Source organism: Myotis myotis, unplaced genomic scaffold (assembly GCF_014108235.1).
Source record: "Myotis myotis isolate mMyoMyo1 unplaced genomic scaffold, mMyoMyo1.p scaffold_m19_p_12, whole genome shotgun sequence".
Classification (NCBI taxonomy): domain Eukaryota; kingdom Metazoa; phylum Chordata; class Mammalia; order Chiroptera; family Vespertilionidae; genus Myotis; species Myotis myotis.
In genome coordinates this window covers 50,599,814-50,617,711 of record NW_023416316.1, presented here as the reverse complement: position 1 = coordinate 50,617,711, position 17,898 = coordinate 50,599,814, and the positions used below count along the sequence as shown (strand labels likewise).

Genomic DNA, 17,898 nt, shown 5'->3' with positions numbered 1-17,898 from the left:
CCAAGGTCCCGTTTCCCTTTGCGCTGCCATAGAAGAAGTGTAGCTGGGCTTTCAACGGAGCTAGGATCAAAGCCAGTGTCCAGAGTTTCCACTCCAGGTTGGAGCTCAGGGCCAGTCCAGCATTAAGCGAGCTTAGTTTGTGCTCCCCGCTGCAGCTCCTCGGTCCATTGCACGCGGGGTCCGCAGGGCCACATGGCTATGGAGGGAACATGGGTGAATGCAAGGAAGCAGGAGCAAAACCAGAGGAACCAGAGAGCCAAGAGAAAGAGTTTTCTGCTCTGGCCGGTTTGGCTCCGTGGATGGAGCATCAGCCTGCAAACTGAAAGGTCCCAGGTTCGATTCCGGTCAAGGGCACATGCCTGGGTTGTGGGCTCATCCCCAGTGGGGCACTTGCAGGAGGCAGCCGATCCATGATTCTCTCTCATCATGGATGTTTCTATCTCTTCTTCTTTCCTCCCTGAAATCAATATAAATATATTAAGAGAGAGGGAGAGAGAGAGAGAGAGAGAGAGAGAGAGAGAGAGAGTGAGAGAGTGTTTTCCCTTATTTTTTGGAGCAGGGAAAATTCTTGGATCAGGGAGTGTCTTGTAATCTTTGTGAAGGGAAGGAAGGCAAGTCAAGCATCTTTTATTCCCAGGAATGGATGATGAGAATTTTTCTAACACAGCCACTAGATTACAGGGTCAGGATTGGAGAAATGTCAATGCTCCCGCTGTTGATGTGGTTAAAAAATATTTAGCCAAGATGAAATCCACTTACCCTCCCTCCCTTATTCAAATATCTTCAGCGGCACCTATCTGTGGGCCAAATGCTGTTCTTACAGAGGCTTTCTATTTCCACAAGCCCCACATCGGATTCTCCCATGTAAGAGGCCTTTCCCAGGATCCTTATCACTTTACCACTCAGTGCATTCATTCTGTGACTGTGGAGCTATCAAATAACAGGGCACATGAGAGACAGAGAGGCACTCATTTCAGCTGTTAGACCATCAATACCCATTCCTCTGTGCATCAAACCACTCAGGAAACCCGAGTGACCTGCATCAGACCTGGTAGGCACCGCGATTGGCCTGTGGTCTGCTGGTCTGTTTGCATTGGCTGAGCTTCAATGGTGGCTTTTGTGTTTGACAATTCAGGTCAATAGAGTGTGGCTTACAGCTCTCCTGCTTGGTTTCTTACAATGATCCTCACCATTTTATTTCACTTGCCTGAAACAACCCATTCATCAAATACGGAGGAAACCTGGGGAAGAAACTTGCTAGCTCCCACCCTAAAGAATCCTTGCTTCTCATCTTCTCTTGCTCCAAATGACAGACTATTTTTTTTGATGAATACTAAGTGAACTGATACTTAACCATAGCATATTGCCATCTATAAAGAAAACTCAGGCTTTGTTTGATTTTACTCATTTTCTTGGACTGCATTCTTCAAAGTATGAAAGAAGCGCTATACTACTTTTTTAATATAAATATAGGTAGGGAGATCACCTATATACTTGATATTCCTTGGTGGTACCCTGGCAGCAAATATAAGAATCCTAGAGTATCATTCTACATGTCACCCCTAACACACTTAGAGGATTAGATGGACAGGCATAGATTAACAACACTTTCAATTCACATATATTACAGGCACTCTCAACGATCTGCTCAACTATTAACTTCTTCAATATGGAAATAGAATTCTAAATGTCACCACTTCAAAAGCATCCCTTTCCTCACCACATTTCCTTTCTCTTACTACTAAGGGAATGATTGAATCCTGGAAAAGACTGACTTTGAATCTCTCAGCTTCCCTTAGCTTTCTGGCCCTGACTCAGAACAAGGCTGTCTACCCTTACTATAAGAGTGGAACTCCCTCAGAATAAGATCTTTTCCCTTTTTATAGATATCATATCTGTTGGTATTTCTGTGTGTCCTCTGCGTATTAAATACCTAATGAATTTCATTTAGGCATGAAAGAGAGACAGGTAATGCAATAGGGAATTCCATATGTAAAGGGAAGAAGCAGGAGCTCAGATTGGAGTAGTTTGTCTTAAGGTGAACTTATCAGGAAGAAAAAAAACAAACAACACATTTCAGTTTCCTCATCAAAAGTTTGGAATCCAAATACCCGCTAAAGTAATTCAAGAAGTATGAAACATAGGTGCTATACTACTTAAGGACTTTATCCTCTTCCAAGTTATCTCAATGGAAATAAGATTCAGAACCCTGATTTCCTCATAATTTCTTTCACAATTATATTAAGACCAAAATTCTATGTGATTTTAAGCCTGCACATTCATTCTCTTTCTTAAAAGCTTTTCATTTTGCCATTTGATGAATATTGGAAGCCAGTGGATTATCTGGATAAAGGGAATTAGTGGAGGTTTGCATCAGTCAAGAGAGTAAGTCGCCAGAGGCTTTGAAGGGAGTGCCTTACAATATAAACAGACATAATCCCCTGTGAGCATTGCCTTCCAAGAAAGAGAATTTTCTCAAGGCCAGTGTTTTTAATCAGCTAGATCTGCAACAAGATTGAGAGTAATGCGGGTGATAAGGAACGCAGGCTGTGTGGGAGGAAAAGCAGCTAGCAGTCAGCGATCTGATTCTCGGGGAATGTTAGAAGCTGGAGAGGAGGGGGAAATGAAGTCTTTCAGATCCCCTAACTATTTCTACCTTTTAAACAGCCATCCAAAGACATCCCTGCCTGCAGTGAAAATGCACTATGTAGACGGACGCGAGTTATTAGCTGGAGGAGGGCACCCAGCAACATGTGGGAAAAGTAGACAGCATTTCAACGGCCCCAGTGTCTCCACTTTTCATGCCAAAAGAGGATCAGTGCCAGCTACAAACAGGTGGAATTATTCCAGCTTTGTAGGCAGAAAGGGGCATGGGATATGTGTTTTGCCTGAGATGGAGGGACAACAGCAAAAGCAGATAAAGTTACAGCAGTAAGAGAAGAGAAATGGCTCTGGCCACAAATTGACAGATTCTCAATTCTCAATTACAGTGGCCTGGCTCCCATTTTTACACCTTTTTTTTCTACCAGAAGAGGAAGGAAAAGTGCTTCTGAAGCTCCTGTCTTTGATGAGAAGAGATTTTTTGTTGTTGTTGGTATCATACAATTAAAAAGGGGGAGAAAGCCCAGCTGGTATGGCTCAGTGGTTGAACATCAACTTATGAACCAGGAGGTCACTGTTTGATTGCCAGTCAGGGCCTATGCCTGGGTTGTGGGCTCAAATCCCCAGTGGGGGGCATGCAAGAGACAGCCAATCAATAATTCTCTCTCATCATTGATGTTTCCATCTCGCTCTCCCTCTCCCTTCCTCTCTGAAATCAATACAAATATATTTTATAAAAAAGAGGGGGGGGGGAGAAAAAGTAAAGTAAGTAAATGCCTTTATAATTGCTTCAGATATAGTTTTTCGAGTTTATAAAAAATTTGAAATGTTTTCCTTAAGTATTTCTACAAAGAGAAAAATAATGTTCAGTGGGAAAGAGGAACACATGACCAAAATCACTTCAGACCTCGCAGGCGATTGATTCACGTTGAAAAGCCAGTGGTGCATATACATTTTGCCACAGACCCTTGGGCAAATTTGTTACACCAATACTCCTCTATATACGCCACTTGTTAGCAGATGTGCACCACAATCTGATAGTCACTACTTTGGAAACTCTCAAAGTGTGTGTTGGGCTTTCAGAAAAAAATCTGTTTAGCATCTTAATGTGGAGTGTCTTGGGTGCTCAAAATAGGTGTTTTCACTGCTGTGCTATGTCGTGTCTAATTAATTCTAGAAGGAGAAATCACTGTGGCCTGGGGAACTTTCCAGAAAGGCAGGAATCTGTGAGTTCCTGCTTTAAAGACTTAGTCAAGGGATCTTATTAAATGATTATTGGAGAGTCAACAACATTGAAAAGCAGAATGTACTGAGGACAATACCAAGTACTGAGAGAAATTATATGAATGAATAAATGAATGAAGAAGTGAAGGTAATTCCTCTGATTGTAACACTTTTCTCCTTTTTCCTATGTCTGACGAATCTGTGCATATCCTTTGAAACTCAGCTTCATCTCACTCCGGCAAAGCCTTTTTTGATCCCCTAGCTAGGTCAGAAGCTCCTGACCCAGATAACTAAATAGCTCACTTTATCTTCTGGGGTTTTTCTGCTGGACTGAAATCCCTTGAGGACATATATGGCATCCATCTTTCTCTGCATGTACACCCAGTACTTAGCACAGGGACCAGCAGACCTTTCCAGGAAAGGGCCATATAGTAAATATTTAGACTTTGTGGGCCACACAGTGTTACAACTACTCGCCTGTCATAGTGCAAAAGACAATACGTAAACAAATGAGTATGTCCATATTCTAATAAAACTTCATTTACAAAACAAGAAATGACAAGAATGTATCCTACATTCAATAGTTTGGCACAAAATAGTGGTTCAGCAAGAAGGCCGTTCAATAGCACAGGCTGAGTGGATGTGGTCTGCACAGGTGGAGAGAAGAGGGGCATGAGTCTGTACGCTCTTCGGACGATTGGAGATTTGATCTGAGGAGTGAGCAAGGAGAAGAGGACAAGTTCAGATTTCTGCTCGAGCAACTAGCTTGAGACATTTATGTAAAAGCAGTGGCACTGGGCATATTAGCAGAACTGGGGAAGGAGAGATGCGTTACATTCGGAGCAATACTGTGATATGTGAAAACCCTGTGGTATATTCTGTAACGATTGCTCTTACACGTTAGTGTGTATCAGAATCAATGAAGAGGGCCTGTGCAGACACAAGTTTTAGAGTCTCAGCTCCAGAGTTTCTGATTATGACGCAGGGCCCAATAGTTTGCATTTCTGTCATGTTTCCAGAGGATGTTGGAGAGGCTGGTCTAGAGACCACCCTTTGAGAAAACTGTCCTAGAGAGATGTGCCAGGGTTTTGATTTGGGTGTCACTAGTATTGAGAGTGAAGGAAATGGAGATGGGACCAAGGATAGAGTTGGAGGATACCATAGATGTAACAGTACACATATTATCATCCTTCAAGCAAAGATTTATATATATATATATATATATATATATATATATATATATATATATATATATAATTGATTCAGAGAGGAAGAAAGATGGAGAGAGAGAGAGAAACATCAATGATGAAAGAGAATCACTGATCAGCTGCCTCCTGCATGCGCCCTACTGGGGATCAAGTCTGCCACCCAGTCATGTGTCCTGACCAGGAATCGGGCAGTGAGCCTGTCTAGCCAGGCTTCAAGCAAAGATTTAGAGCCCTTTAAGATTAGAGTCCTGCCCTAACCGGTTTGGCTCAGTGGATAGAGCGTCGGCCTTCGGACTCAAGGGTCCTGGGTTCGATTCCGGTCAAGGGCATGTACCTTGGTTGCGGACACATCCCCAGTAGGAGGTGTGCAGGAAGCGGCTGATCAATGTTTCTCTCTCATTGATGTTTCTAACTCTCTATCCCTCTCCCTTCCTCTCTGTAAAAAATAAATAAAATATATTTAAAAATAATCTAAAAAAAAAAAAAAGATTAGAGTTCTTTAAGATTAGAGCAAAATTTCTTTTAATCTTCCCCTATCAGATTTCCTTCTGTGATAAGAGCCACAATATCTATCCTGTCCACATCCCAACCTTAAGTTTTATATTTTCTCCTTGGATTTCCTGGTGTGTACCAAGCTCATTTGTTCAGTCCTACCAGATTCACCGCATATTGCTTTTTCTCTACGGCCATGGCTTCCGTACCAATAGCTCTCTCATCTTCCGTCTACATATTGATTCTCAACATCTGCACTTTCTTTACAGTTGTTCCTGGGTTAGTGTTTCTGGCACACTCCCAAGTTTGCCCACTCAGATCAGGAAGGCCACCATCTCTACGCAAAATCAAAAAGAAAGTAGACAATGGTATTAAATATTTCCACTCCCACCATTAGCAGAAAGACAAAGAAAAAATTTGGAAAAATGTCAACCAAGAAGAATATGAAAAGAGGCTTCAGGTCTCGGGAAGATTAAGCTCTGTGGTTAATAGTTTTGTGACCATTAAGAAAATATTAATATTTGCAGGAAACTTCTTACAAAACTTTCTACATTAAAATCAGGGAAATCTCAGGCCTAGATAGTCTTCTCCCTTTTCTTATGGTTCTTCCCTTTTACTCTGTGTTATTACTGTCATGCTTATTAAATTAGCAGTTATACTGATCGCCACTGTTCATTGAATGCTTACTGCTAAGTGCATGTACAGCTAATGTACATTTATTTATTTTATCCTCACAACCACCGCTGAGGTAGGTCTTTGTATTTCTATTTCAAAGGGATTCAGAGGCCAAATAACTCACTCAAGATCAAATGGATAATAGGCAACAGTGAGAAAATTTAAGCCCAGACCTGACTGACGCCCAAGCCTCTCTCCTTGACCACTCTTGAGCATACCAGATTTTCTTTCCCCTTCTTGCAATTGTCAAAGAAAAATCCACAGACACTGCATTTTTAAGGACTTTGTTTCTAACCTATACATAGATATCGATAAGGTATAACAAGCTTAGCAAGGTTTCAACGTTGAGAATCTATTTTAAAATTCTCAAGATGCTGATCTATAGCAGTATCCAACCTTAAAGATACAGGGGTCCAGCTGGAGACTTCCCTCATCACTTATTGCCACCAACAAAGTAGCTCACCAAATCTTCCCGCCCCACCCCCACATCACGATGATTCTTGCCTAAAGGAGAGGAATAGGCTGACTGTGGCATACAAGACTATAGCTCATACTTAGCACTTTTCAAGGAGTGGGGGTGGGAAAAGGGAAACCGAGTTTAGTTTGATGAGATGCCACTCACTCATATCTCTAAGTGGAGGTGCCAGTTACTTACAAGGATAGCTCTCGGTAGTAGATACATGCTCATCGTAAGTATGATGACTTAAGCATTTCTTTGCTCTGGGTAACATTCCTAATAGAAGGTCTCAGCAGCCGCTTAGCTCTTCCTCTATGAAAACACTAGGCAGAGACAATCATTACTTACCTGGTATTCAGAATCCCATTGCAGGTAAGCAGGCGTTGCCAACTAGGTCTGGACAATGTACTGTGAGGAAGAGCGATATGGGAAGCACTTAAGATCCACTAGATGGCCCGCTGTCTCTTCCACTGACTTGGAGAAAACACAGGCCAAGTATTTTAAGTGGTATAACCACACGATGAACGCAGCCAGGATCCCTGAATCACTGCATGGAGGAGAGCTGTCCTAGACTTTCCTTCAACCTTGGGTGAACATTGTATGAAGGAGAAATAATATCATTGTTGTTACTGTGGATTATTTGTTGCTGCAGCATAGCATTGCCTATCTAACCTAATGAAAGTTCTCTTATTAATACTATTTTATTTACTCTGGACTGAGTCAAATGAAGGTTTTTACTGGTTCACAATATATCTTTACTCTTAGTTGAAAAAGTTCATGGCTAAGCCTAGAGAAGAAAATAAAAACAAAAGGTAAGAAGAAAAAAGTTGCCAAAACCGGTTTGGCTCAGTGGATAGAGCATCAGCCTGCGGACTGAAAGGTCCCGGGTTCGATTCCGGTCAAGGGCATGTACCTTGGTTGCGGGCACATCCCCAGTGGGAGATGTGCAGGAGGCGGCTGATCGATGTTTCTCTCTCATCGATGTTTCTGACTCTCTATCTCTTTCCCTTCCTCTCTGTAAAAAATCAATAAAATATATTTAAAAAAAAAAAAAAAAGAAGAAAAAAGTTAAAGAAATACCATACTCAGTAGAGAATGCTTAATTCACATAGACAAAAGCAAACAACATAAATTTTAAATGAAAACCCATAACTCAAGAAAACCATGGCTCTAAAGGCTTAGAAACAATGTTGGATGATACAAGCCCTGAGGGCTTGGAGAAGTATTTATTATGTTGTGTATTAAACGGCTTTCGTATTTTAAAGACACGGGGAAGAAGCATGGCAACATTAGAAGAAAGGAAAAAAGCAATAATGATGGAAATTTTGAGGGAGAAAAGTGGCTTGAACATTTGTCACACATAAAAAGTAAAAAGAAGAGCACTTAAACCGGATTTTTCCATGAAATATACACAGCACAGGCTTTCAAGGAACAAATAAAGGCATGTAAGCTGACGAGGGAAGACTAACGTAGAGTGCATTTTAACCATCAATCCTCGAGGTGACAGAGAGCTGAACAACTGTAGTTAAGTGTGGATCATAAATAACGTGTTACTATCTCTGGAACAAAAGACAAATGGCTTGCTCACCAGTAAGAAATTCAGGGGAATTTCTGGATGAAAAACTTTCCAACCTAAGGGACAAGGACAAATAAGCCCATATATAAATAGTTGGCAGCCCCATTGTGTTTCCTACTTTATTCCTTCTATTTTACCACTCTCCTGTGTGAGCGTGTACATATGCATGCACACATGCACTCGTGTGTGTACTTGCACATACAAACTGCCAACTGATCCAAGGCAATAGACCATTCGCAATTATGCCAAATAAAAGTTCATTGAGTAGAGGCAGAGAAGTGTTCTAAGTCCTCTCCTAAAACCATATTGCACTCGAACGAGGCTAAGAGAAGGATGATTATTCGGGCATTCATTGGCAAACAAGCATATAACTGTAAGCTCCTTATTGTTTTGATCCCCCTGTGTGAAAGACTTGCTGGAGGCATATGCAACAGAGATTCTAGCAGCAAGATTTAGGGTGGTGACAAGTGTGCTCAGAATCTGGCCATAGGCCCCGTTCCAAAAGATAGAGATATACTTACCTGGCAGGGGAGATACCATGATCACAAAAGATAGAGATAACCTGGTCTCTGGATCCTTATACTTCATTACTGCAAGGGCAGGAAAGCTTGCATAATATTTCTGTCACTCATACTAGTAATGAAAAATAATTTCTCATACCCATTATGCTATTCTAATGTTAATCAGACAAGCATATTAGAGATAAAGATAACTAAAGTGCATACCTTGGGAACACGGGCCTCTGATTAGAAGATTTCAAATGCTGACTATCCCTGGAGTATGTTCTCTCCATTAGATCAATAGGCTTCTCATAGGGTGGAGATTAAATTAACACAGAATATGGATAGATGGATGTTTAGACAGATAATCACTTTCTTCTATGCAGAAGTATTTTCAAGGATAATAAGAAAGACTACCTAACAACTCAAATCCATGGGGATGGATAAGGCATAGATTTCAGGACAAAATAAGTGGAGAAAACAGTTATATACTGGGGAAAAAATTATATATATATATCTTGTTGAACATTTGATCCACCAACCATAGCATTTGCTCAGTGACTTGAATTCTTTTGTTAAATGATACCCCTATTCAAGTTAGTAGGGCCCTGCAGATAAGACTCTTTTTGCCTATGGAAGAGTGTGGGAGTAAAGATACATTCCCTCCATTGGCTGCCTTTTATGACAGTTTCTCTGCAGTACAGTGGTTGAATATGTGACCTCCAGAATCAGGCTGTCTAGGTTCCAAACTTTGTTCTGCCATTTATTAGTTGTGGCATTAAGCATATTATGTAACTATAATTTCAAGTTTCAAAATGGTAATAATAACTCTTATGGATGCTGGGAAGATTAAATAAATTAATACATGTAAAATACTAAAACACTTAGAAGAAGCTCTAAAACATAGCCAGGAGCACAAACCCATTATTATTTTTTATTGTTATTGATGTAACTGTTTTATAGGATTGTGTGGTGATTAAATGAAATAATGTGCTGGAAGCCCTGGAATATAACAATAACCGCCTAAGTAATAACAATCATCACAATGAGTAATGAATGCTTCACACAGAACTGCTTAAGTTGTAGTTGCAGTGCTCAGTCCCTTGAAATTCTTCTGGGATCCTAGCCATATACCCCACTTTTCTAAGTGATGTCCTGAAGGAAAGCACAAAACTCTAGAATCCTGTGTCTCTAGAGCTTCTGCCTTAGGGACCTGTGTGTCTCCCTCAAGTATCTGGAAGAACCTGGGTGGAGTGGGAAAATGTGCACCATCACTGGGGTTGGGGGGAAAGGCAAGGAAAGAATGTGGACCCTGCTCTGATGCACTAAAGGGTAGAAGCCTTAAAGAGCAGGAAGTCTGAAATGTAAAAGTTTAAACCCCAAAATAGTACTGAGCCACATCAGTTTCACTTCAGTTGAATGGATTTGAAAAGCTAAACTGATAATCCCCTGAACATTTTCAGTGTGTAGCTCTCTCATTCAGTATGTTTAAGCCACCCTTCCAGATCATTATCCACGTGTCTTGTTTTGTGCCACAGGAAATTCTGATCTTAGTTGATGAAGTACTCAGTCCCTATAATCTTGTGAGAACCACAAATGATGATAATTACATTTATGGAGTAACCTGGCATGAAGAATGCAATATGCTGAGTCTAAGAGCTGAGGTAATTGTATTTTTCCTTCAGATCAGCAGAAAAACCCAAAAAAGGTTAACATCATTTGAGCGTTATTATTGCACTTTCTCAATTTTTGTCAACTACAATCATTAAGGTATCTCTGAAGAAACAAGAACTCTGAAAGTTGACTTAGATAATCTGCATAGAAAAGAGGAAATAAACAATGTGCAATTAGTAAAAATCCATGAAAGAGGCAAGGAATGCTTAGTGTAGTAGAAACAATACTGAAGTGGCACTGAAGAACTTTGATTAATAAGAATTGAATGACCTTGAACTTCTCCCTTCTCATCTCAGGGTCACATTTGTTCTCATTAAATTTGAGAATCCAAATAGATTACTAGTCAGATGTCTTTTGTTTTTAAAATTCTACAACTATAGAATATACAGGCAATTGGTACACTATTGTATAAATAAATAGAACGTGTATTAACTGAGGCTTTTGGCAATAAGTGTATTTTTCTTCAAATGTCTCAAACAGATTTGTTTATCTGAAGTCTTAATTGTACTTTCTGCCTGGCCAAGCATCCTTTCTCTTCCGTGGGGTCCTGAAATTCGCTTCTCACTGCTCACACTTATCACAGTAGAACCCAGACATCAGCTTGTTTGTATCACAGCTATTATACTTTCTTGCATTTCAGAAGTCATGGCTAACTAACCTGTGTTCGAGAAAGCAGCTGGCATTTAAAGTAGAATGATAGAATGGACAAAAGAATGACTAAGTGAATAAATTAATGAGTTGTTTGATATCAATGAGGCAGAAAGTAAGAGACACTGAGCACCAATCATTCAGTGCAATTCACTATGAAAAGGTATCTTTAAGGCCCTAAGAAGATACTATCCAAAATAGTTCTTCCAGCACTTGTTTTGGTTGACAGTAGGGCATTCAATGAAAATGACAGTGGGCGTTTGTGGCTTTAGAAATAACCCTTTTACAAACCTTATTACCACCAGCCTTGACAAAACACCTGAGTATGAATGCAGTGTAAATAAAAACCAGGACTTCATCATGCATCTCAGGGACTGGCACACTGGCCCATTGGCCAAATCTACTCATCACCTATTTTGTAAAGCCTGTGAGCTAAGAAGTGATTATATACTTTTAAATATTTATGTTTTTTCAAAAGATTATTTTATAGCACATGAAAATTATATGAATTTAGAGTTTCAATGCTCATAAGAAAAGTTTTATCAGAACACAGCCACTCATTCATTTGCTATGTCTGGTTGCTTTGATGTCCCAACAGCAGAATTAAGTACTTGTGGCAGGCACTGTATGGCCTATGTAGGGGAGGACATAATTTTTCCTCTGCTCTTCTAAGTTCTTGGCTAAGACTCCTATCAATGTAGGGTTGTCCAAATGTGTAGAGAATTTTTATAAGTTTATCTGAACCAAACTGACATGACAGGAAGCAAGATCAAAAATGTTCAGGCAACCCAGCCAGGGTGGCTCAGTGGTTGAGCATCAACCTATGAACCAGGTCACCTGTTTGATTCTTGATCAGGGCACATGCTCCAGTTTCAGGCTCAATCCCCGGTAGGGGGTATACAGGAGGCAGCCAATCAATGATTCTCATCATTGATGTTTCTCTCTCTCCCTCTCTGAAATCAATAAAAACATTAAAAAAGAAAATAAAAAGAAAGAAAGAAAGAAAGAAAGAAAGAAAGAAAGAAAGAAAGAAAGAAAGAAAGGAAGAAAGAAGAAAGAAAGAAAGAAAGAAAGAAAGAAAGAAAGAAAGAAGAAAGAAAGAAGAAAGAAAGAAAGGAAGGAAGGAAGGAAGGAAGGAAGGAAGGAAGGAAGGAAGAAGAAAGAAAGAAAGAAAGAAAGAAAGAAAGAAAGAAAGAAAGAAAGAAAGAAAGAAAGAAAGAAAGAAAGAAAAAGAAAATGCTCAGGCAGCTGATGATTTTGCATTTCTTATTTTTAAGATCTGAATGCCACGTTGTATTGATGGCCAGATATAGTTTCACATAGCAGCCCTTCACCCTGACCTCCAAACCCTTCTCTCCAAGGGTTTACAGAACATTGTATGTGCTCCATGTTTACAAGTCAATAAAAGGCAGGACATTGCTTCTCGGCCTTTTGGCTAAGATCAAGTGTAGTATCTGTTCTTATCAGTTTAATATCTGATATGTCCTCTATCTGAGGACAGTATATTAAATGGATTTTTGAAGCTGGGAGTTGGAATAGGAGCTTGCTCTGTCCACTCCACGCATTGACCCAGTATTGCAGTCCCTCTGGGAACAGTGCACCAAAAAAACCCAACCAAACAAAAAAATGGCAGGACAGATTTTTAAAATCCCGTTTCTCCCATCTAAGGAAACCCCTTAGGTCCTCTGCCCTGAGAGATGTCTGTGAGAGCTCTCCATGCCATAATCCACAAGTCTCACCCCACTTCCATTGTGTATAGTGTTAAATGTGCAGAGGAACTGAAATTGGACACAAACAGTCTAAGGCAGCCTGTCACTAGAGCCAAATGAAGCAGAGACAGGGTCGAATCATAGATGAGTGTTTATTCCAATAATGCCAGCAGTATGGGGAGAAGAGTCGATCACCCTGGAAATTCTACTCACCCCCTTGCCAGTTGGCAGATGAGGGAGAAGATAACTATAACATGGAAAGGGGAGGGAAGGGTCTGCAGTCCAGACTTTGAGCTCCTGAAGTCCGATAACAAGGTGGCTAATCTTCTATGTTACAAACAGCTCAGCCCATTCCTGGGATCAGAGAATTATCAGCATTAGTAAGAAAAACTCCCTGACCGGGTCAGGGTCCAGGCATAGCAACCAAATCAAAGTGTATCCTGTCCTTGGTCTCTTCTCAAAGTAGACCCATGTAGGCATCTTCTTTTTACAGCCTTGTTTCATCCTCCATTTTCTGTCAGAAAACTCATCTATAGTTAGTGATTATTAAACAACTGTGGCTCTATTCTTATTATATGCCCTTCCCTGTTAACATTTCCCTCTTTTGGTAATATCATCTCATAGTCATGTGATTAGTTTTATATGGGAGATGTCTTGTTGAACTGCATTAGTCCTGGCCTATTGTATTTCCACTTATGGATTTTGGCTCTGAATTCTTTCAGGAAAAAGGGTCTCTCCTGTAACTTCTTTCTGCTAATGGGGGTGGAGAAGGGGTGGGGGTGGAGTCCTGAAGTCCTCCCTGTCCAACAAGTGAAGGAGAAAGCCAAAAAGGGGAAGGCAGTTTTAAGTGAAGACATTAGCCCATCCATGTTTCATTGACTCAATTTTAAGTACAAACTGTAGAGTCTTATTTTTTTTTAAATATATTTTGATTGATTTCAGAGAGGGGGGGGGGGGCAGAGAGAGAGAGAAAGCCAGAGAGAGAAGAGAACATCAGTGATGAGAGAATCATTGATCAGCTGCCTCCTGCACACCCCCTACTGGGATTGAGCTCTCAACCTGGGAATGTGCCCTTGACAGGAATCAAACCCGGGACCCTTCAGTCTGCAGGCCGATGTTCTATCCACTGAGCCAAACCAGCTAGGACTGTAGAGTTCTATTTTTAGGACACAGTGATAATAGATGGCTTCTATAGTGAGGCCCATACTATGTGAGTAAGCAAGTAGGTAAGCAGAGACATAGGCATACAGTCCATGAAACAGAACACAAAACATAAAGATTAATGTATGCAGTAAATCATAAATGGATTGAGAAGATTTCTAGACATAAAGCTTCTGCTGGAACAAAACAACAGTGACACTCAGACTCTACAGTTAGAACATTTCTGGTGATGTCAACAGGTGCTGGAGTCTGTATGGCATACACAGACACAACCTTAAAACAAAACTTTGAACACAATTACTAGTAACTACATGGAATTCATTACCTACAATTGGGTATTATGATTGCCACTGAAACACAATTTTTCTCCCTAAGATTACCCTCATTTTTATCAAAGAGCCATATCAAGACTAATTTATTTACTGTAGAAGTTGAGTTCCAGTTTGGCCTGATTATTTGCATAAACACAACAGGAATAGCAATTCATTATATAGGCTTTTTAAATCTGCTTTGCTGGAATCTCAAGAAAGTTTCTTCTAAGGGCAAAGAAGCCAAGCCACACGGTTGCCATCAGTCTTTAGTTGCAATGCCTATAAGTTGGGGTAAATTCAAATCTTTGAGATCCCCACAGGTATCTTGAGGTTCCTTCTTGCTATCTGTCAGGAAAGCAACCTTTGTTTCTTACCTGGAAAGACTGCAATGAACCATGTGACCATTTCAATATATAAAATCTTTGCTTCCTGGGCAAATATAGGCTATTTATCCAAGGGGCTTATTGGCTTCAAAGTCAATCTTCATTCCTTAGAGCTTTCTGGTGACATCCAGAGTCCTGGCATATCTCTCTCAGACATGACATTCCAGTCAAAGTCTTAGTTAATAAAAACACAATTGGAAACTGGCTTATGTCCTGTTATGAAGAAATCGTATTCTTATTGGATTTATGCAAACAAATACATTGCCATGAGAACAGTAATATTCACTTGCTGAAGTCTTTCCACAGCAAGGGTTCAGGAATCTGGACAAGGGCTACGCATAAATGAAAAGAGACTAGACAAGAAATATAAATTTGGAAAGCATTTGGGGGAACCAGGTGGAGGCTTCAACCTCTCGTGGGTGGCTCCCTGAATCTCCAGACCCAAGGCTTTTTAGTAACACATTTTGCCCTTTAGCAAAGCAGATATACATATCAAAGGTAAGGTTTGGTAAACAATAAAGGATTATCAGGTTAGGGGAATTGCCCTCAGCTGTTTGGCAGCAGGTAATAATATGCAGATCTTTAGCCCTGCTGAAGATGTCCATCAGCCTTCTGACGAACTTCTCCCATTTATTATGCTAACTACTGTTCTTTAGCCTCCAGCACTCACTCATTAAGAATTTCCAAATTCTGGAGGGGTCAGGTAGGGGGAAAAATACAAATGTCTCAATATTGATTATCTATACTAATAAAAGGGCAATATGTTAATTAGACCGTATAGACCCACTGACGTCCTGGACATCTTTCCTGACAAAGCTGGGGTAAAGCTGCCTGCAGCCAGCTGGAGGAGGGAAGCCTGGGTCCCAGGTGTAGGGGCCAAGGCAGAGGCGGTTAGGGGAGATCAGGCAGGCAGGCAAGCAGTTAGGAGCCAGCCGTCCCAGATTGTGAGAGGGTCCAGGCTGGGCTGAGGGAACCACTCCCCCTCGCATGAATTTTGTGCACTGGGCCTCTAGTCTATAATAAAAGCATAATATACGAATTGACCAAGCAGCAGAATGACCGTCCAGATGATCTTTCAGACAACCACGCTAAGACATGCACTGTTGCCAGGCCAGCCAAGGCAGGTGCGATGCAATTGATCGGGGGGGCTGCTATCACCCCACAATCACCCCATGATTCATAGCCCCAAAGAGAGAGACCCAGGCTACCCGGCTGGTGGCGCTGTGGTGGGTAGGCAGGGCCTCCATCTGCAGAGCTATCGATCTTGTAGCCACATGATCAATCACCCCACAGAGGGAGGCCCAGGCCACCGGCTGGCTGCACTGCAGCAGGTGGGAAGGGCGATGCTGGGGCTGTTGTGTGGGCCCGGCCATCGATCACCATGCAGAGGGAGGCCCAGGCCAGCCAAGCAATTGCACCCCACGCCTGTTGCCCACAGAGGGAGGTGACCTGTGTCAAGGGAGAAGGGGGCAGCACCACACAGATGGCAAGCAGTGGCAGCAGAGGGGGCGGGGCCAGTTGCCAGCAGAAAGGAGAAAGAATGCCCTGATAGGCCCTGATCACTGGCCAGGCCTAGAGACACTACCTGAGAGATCCCAGATTGTGAGAGGGTACAGGACACACTGAGGGACACCCCCCACACCCCCAATGCATGAATTTTTGGCCTCTAGTGGAAGTATAATTTACCAAACTGCTTTAAGAAAATAAATTAGTTTCCTTATATCTGGAAAACAAAAAAGTTAAAAATCAATAATATTTTCTTTTTCTTTTCTTTATTGATTAAGGTATTACCTGTGTCCTTAACCCTCCATTGTCCCCACCCCCCACCCCTCTCCCGTTCATGCCCTCACCCACCTGTTGTCCATGTCCATTGGTTAGGCTTATATGCATGCATACAAGACCTTTGGTTGATCTCTTCCCCTCACCCCCACCCTCCCCTACCTTCCCTCTGAGGTTTAAGGGTCTGATCGATGCTTCTCTGTCTCTGGATCTCTTTTGGTTCATCAGTTTATATTATTCATTATAATCTGCAAATGAGTGGGATCATGTGTCGTTTATCTTTCTCTTACTAACTTATTTTGCTTAGCATAATGCTCTCCAGCTCCATCCATGCTGTTGCAAATGGTAGGAGTTCCCTCCTTTTTACAGTAGCATAGTATTCCATGGTGTAGACAAAAACTAGAATTATTTTCAGTTCATTCAGTCCTATAATCAAATTGTTTCTCCTGTTTTTTATTGCAAGTATTCTAATAATCCAGATACTCTATAGAGTTCTAATAATTGTCATGCAGTTTGAGGGGATGATCTGAAAGTTCATTCTCAGAGATAAGTAATTTAAAATAAATACATACATACATACATACATACATACATAAATAAATAAATAAATAAATAAAATAAAATAAAAAATATCAGAATACTTTCCATGGATCTTTCCTAAGATGTAATATTTTTCCTGCAAATGAATCAAAGTAAAACAATAACTGTAAATGACAAAAAAAAAAAAACCTTTCAGTGAAATACTCATAGATTTAATTATAATATAATCTATACCAGTGGTCAGCAAACTGCGGCTCGCAAGCCACATGCGGATCTTTGGCCCCTTGAGTGTGGCTCTTCCACAAAATACGACATGTGGGCGCACATGTACAGTGTGATTGAAACTTCATAGCCCTTGCGCAGAAGTCGGTATTTTTTTTAATTAAATCTTTATTGTTTAGATTATTACAGTTGTTCCTTTTCCCCCCATATCGCCCCTCCACCCGGTTCCCACCCCACACTCTGCCCTTACACCCCCCACTGTCCTCATCCATAGGTGTACGATTTTTGTCCAGTCTCTTCCCGCACCCCCCACACCTTTTCCCCACCCCCCTGAGAATAGTGAATCCACTCCCTTTGTATGCCCCTGATTCTATTATATTCACCAGTTTATTCTGTTCATAAGATTTTTTATTCACTTGATTTTTAGACTCACTTGTTGATAGATGTGTATTTGTTGTTCATAATTTGTATCTTTACCTTTTTCTTCTTCTTCCTCTTAAAGGATACCTTTCAGCATGTCATAGAATACTGGTTTGGTGGTGATGAACTCCTTTAGCCTTTCCTTATCTGTGAAGCTCTTTATCTGGCCTTCAATTCTGAATGATAGCTTTGCTGGGTAAAGTAATCTTGATTGTAGGTTCTTGGCATTCATCACTTTGAATATTTCTTGCCACTCCCTTCTGGCCTGCATAGTTTCTGTTGAGAAATCAGCTGACAGTCGTATGGGTGCTCCCTTAT

General features: G+C 41.0%; 1 protein-coding gene and 1 non-coding gene across 2 annotated transcripts in view; both read left to right on the top strand.

The window, feature by feature from the left end:
* PTPRD (protein tyrosine phosphatase receptor type D) overlaps positions 1 to 17,898 on the top strand; it is a 1,393,726-nt gene that overhangs the window by 637,284 nt on the left and 738,544 nt on the right. The window lies entirely within an intron of this gene.
* LOC118667820 lies at positions 12,471 to 12,661 on the top strand. Its single transcript, XR_004971405.1, has one exon. It is a non-coding gene; the product is annotated as a U2 spliceosomal RNA (small nuclear RNA).